The 4,121-nt window shown below is 33.2% G+C and overlaps 1 pseudogene; it reads left to right on the plus strand.

Annotated features, from left to right (window-relative positions):
* The first annotated feature begins 510 nt into the window (after positions 1–510).
* LOC122103071 lies at positions 511–610 on the plus strand (annotated as a pseudogene).
* The last annotated feature ends 3,511 nt before the right edge of the window (positions 611–4,121 follow it).

Below are 4,121 nucleotides of genomic sequence, written 5' to 3' on the forward strand. Positions count from 1 at the left end.
CCTTTTAAGTAAGATTAGTTTTGTTCCAATAAGAAAATCTATGCTGTCATGGTAAGATATTCTGGTTGGTCTGTTGCTACATGGAAGAAGAGTAAAGGGTCAGTTAGATATTTTTGCAAGTAAGACCTCATTTAGGAATTTTTAAGCTGCAGAAGTTTAGAAGTAGCTCTTAAGCAAGGCTTACTTTGCATTCATTAGCTCCACAAAGATAATTCAGTAGATAAATAAGTACTTGAAAAGCCATCATCTTTGGTCCTAGCTAAAAAGGCTTCAAAGTATGATCAAATTTAAAATGAAAAAAGACTTAAAATAGTCATTGACAAAAAATTTGCAAATGTGATCAATCGACCAAACAATATAAGTTTTTTTCCAATATACATAGAATTTTAGCGAAGTAAGATCAATAGTATTTTTAGGAACAATAAGGTTTCCTAGTTACAAACAGTCAACTAAGGATATATGCCTGTATAAAGACTGCATCATTAAATACTTAAATTTATAGGATACTACATGCTTCAGCAGCACGTTTACCCAAATTACAACAATATAGAGATTAACATGGCACTTGCACAAGGATGATATGAAAATTTGTGAAGTATTCCATATTTTTCATTCTTCAGATGCAAGAAATGAAAATCAGTTATTAAAACATTGATTACAAAAATACAAATGTAACAGTACATGTAATTCATTGAACTGAAAGTTAGTTTGACATCAGTGTACTAAATCCTCAACTTAGAAAGGCCTTTACATAGCATAATCTTTACAAAACTTTTGAAATTAGATAACATTGTCATTTTATCCCAAAGAAATAAAATACTATAAGGACTTAGGAAAAAAAGGAATCTTAAACTGTTTCTATATGGAATGCTATCTGAAATAACACATTTAATAATGAGCCTATATATTATAAAACAATATAGAATTCAAAGTATCTTATCAAGGAGCGAATGAAATACATTATGGACATTATACAAACAAAATACAGATTATTTTAAAATATAAATTTTTCATACAAGCACAAGAAATATTTTAGTTTCTGTACTACTCATTTCAACACATAAGTTAAAATGATTTCTGATTTAAAAAATCACAAACTCTGCAGAAATCATTATAGATGTGTACAAACAAATCTTGAATACATTTTGACATCAAAGCCAGACAATTCACTTGGAGAATACCATGGAATCCATGAATTTTTATTTATTTATTTATTTATTTTTTTTGCCAGTCATGGTGCCTGAACTCTGGGCCTGGGCACTGTCCCTCAGCTCTTCAGCTCAAGGCTAGTGCTCTACCTCTTGAGCCACAGCACCACTTCCAGCTTTTTCTGCTTATGTGGTGCTGAGGAATCGAACTCAGGGCCTCATGCATGCAAGGCAAGCACTCTACCACTGAGCCACCTTCCCAGCCCTGAATCCATGAATTTTTAAAGTAAGATATTGCCGTTGCTTTTTATTGTGAAAATATTTTGTACAGACAAAAGATGGATTGGCATTTTTGAAATTTAAGAAACTTAACCGAACCATTAAGATTTAGGAGAACAATTTTTACATCCTTCCACAAATTCAAAGAGGTAGTGATACATATTCATCCTTTTGGCAATATCAAATGCATTTTCTTCCAAGTTCTTCAGACCTGGTTTGACATAATGCTTCAATAGAATGAGATCCAGCATATCTTTGCTATTTCTATTCCAAGCAGCAAGGTGCAAGGTGGTCAAGAGGACTTTAGTTTGAGCATTGGTATCTGCATCATGATGAACTAAGAGAGAAGCCACTTTGGTATTATTCCACATATAAGCACTGTGCAGGGGTGCCCAGCCATTCAGTTATTGCATGAATATCTGCCTTGAGCCACCAACTCATGGAAAATGTCTAAGTGTCCACTGTAGGCTTCCTGTTGAAGAAAGGTATACTCATCATCATCCCTAGTATTCACATGAGTGTCCTTTTTGGAAAGTAGTCTCTGTACTGTAGTAAGCTAATTATTTTCAGCAGCCCAAAAAAAATTTGCTTGAATACTTCTCCATATTTTTTTGCAAATGATACCATTCCTCACTTTTTGATCTTGTTCCTTGTCTTCATCAGAATTGCCTAACCAGAGACATTGAGTACCAGTGGGAATGAGGTACACATGTATTCCCCAATAGTTCACGTTGGTTGAACTGGTCAGAAAAATCCAGTGAATTTTCTACATCTGTTTTTTTCACCATGTTTTTTTTCCCTTTTTCCATTTTTACTATTCGAAATTATTCTAACTGGAGAGTAGGGAATTGATAGAAAGAGAGGAAAGGTTTTCCTCCATATTCAAAGGTACAGACTGAAATTGAGGACCAGTGGTATCTTCATGTGCAGCTTATTCTAGGAATGAGAAAATATGTAAATGATTTGGGAAATGCCAGAGCAGAAAGTGAAATGATGAAACCAAAAATATAAAAGCAAAATAAATTAGGATAATTATGGAGCAGTTATATTATCTATGAGAACCATGAAAGGGAGAGAGGAAGTGAGAGACCCATGTGCAATGACCTATCTAGCCACAAAATCCATGCCTCTGATCAATTTATAGAACAAACAATTTTATTTTTCAAAAGAGATAGAAATAGAATTTATGTATTTACTTGAAATTAGTAAATACATTTTTAATAACCTACATAAAGAGACATAGATTTGACCAAATTACAGACAAAGATCTAAATCCCTGATAATTCTAGCAACAGATCTGACTGAAATCAGTCGAATCAAACTTTTCCTGTACAGTGAAGGAATAGGTCCAGGCTAGGAAAGCAGCTAGAGAAGTCAGGCCGATTGTATCTGGGACAAAACTTTGTGGAAAATGGTATCAAGGATTAATTGCTGGTGATCCACTTGTACTGGAACTGTGAATCTGAACTATTGCTTGCTGATTCTGAACTATTGCTTTAATCATTATATGTTCCAAGAAGAAAAGGTGAGATTTAACTGATAGCAAAGGATTAGTAATACACTTTGACTTCTCATTAAGCACCTTCCATCATCAAAATCACATAAAGACAATAGACAGACCTACTTTTTTAGATGAAAACAAGTGTCTTTAAAAACAAGGTAATTAAGTATTCCTACAAAGGACTTCTATTTTACTACTGCATTATACAGTTTTTTTCTAATGTTGGGTAACAAATAATGGATCTATTAGAAAGCTCTTAAAGCTCATATGTTCAATAGTGAATTCTCTTATATTATATCATGGTATTTTTGTTTATGGTTTTAAGAAGAAAATTACTAGCTTAAATTTCTGACAGGACAATATCATCACTGTACAACTTGCTTCTATACTCTAAGTTTTAAATTACTATCTAAGTATGTGCATTAGATAGCTTTAGAGGAAAAACTAGACGCCACACTGGTGGCTCATGTATTTATCCTAGCTAATCAGAAAGATGAAATCTGAGGATTGCGGTTTGAAACCAGACCAAGCAAAAAAAAAGTCCATTAGATTCTGATTTGAAAGTAACCAGCAAAAGCTAGAAATGGAGCTGTGGGACAAGCAGTAAAATTCTAGGCTTGAGAAAACTAAAAAAAAAAAAAAAATTCTGGGACAGAGCCAGGCCCTGAGTTCAAGACTAGTATTAGCACCAAACAAATGAACGAATGAATTAATTAAAATAAATTAATTGGTCACATGTGGCAAGGCAAGTAAAATGTAACACCCATGGTGACTGGATTGTGTATTATTTTGTAATAAGGCAAATTTACGTTTGTCCTAATCACTAATATTTTATTTGTACTTTTTTGTACTAAACCCTGAATTTAGCATGCAAGTATATATGTGTACATGTGCACTCATGTGTGTATGTGTATATGTGTGCGTGTGCTCTTGCAATGTTGCTTGCAAATGTGGACAGGGTGATGCTGAAAAGAGCTAACTGTGTTGCAATGTAATTATTTATCAGTGTTCTGTCATTTTATTTCTGTGGAGCCACCCTTCTGCACATTTTATTTGTCAAATAATTACATCATCATAATCAAAGCATATACAATAGTAAGTTAGATAAATCGTGACCACTTTCAGATCTTACTATATGTTAGGTGAGAAGATACAGATATAATTAGGTAGTAAATTATTGCTATAAGATGACT

Source organism: Dipodomys spectabilis, unplaced genomic scaffold, assembly GCF_019054845.1.
Source record: "Dipodomys spectabilis isolate Male_0828 unplaced genomic scaffold, ASM1905484v1 ptg001579l, whole genome shotgun sequence".
NCBI classification, from domain to species: domain Eukaryota; kingdom Metazoa; phylum Chordata; class Mammalia; order Rodentia; family Heteromyidae; genus Dipodomys; species Dipodomys spectabilis.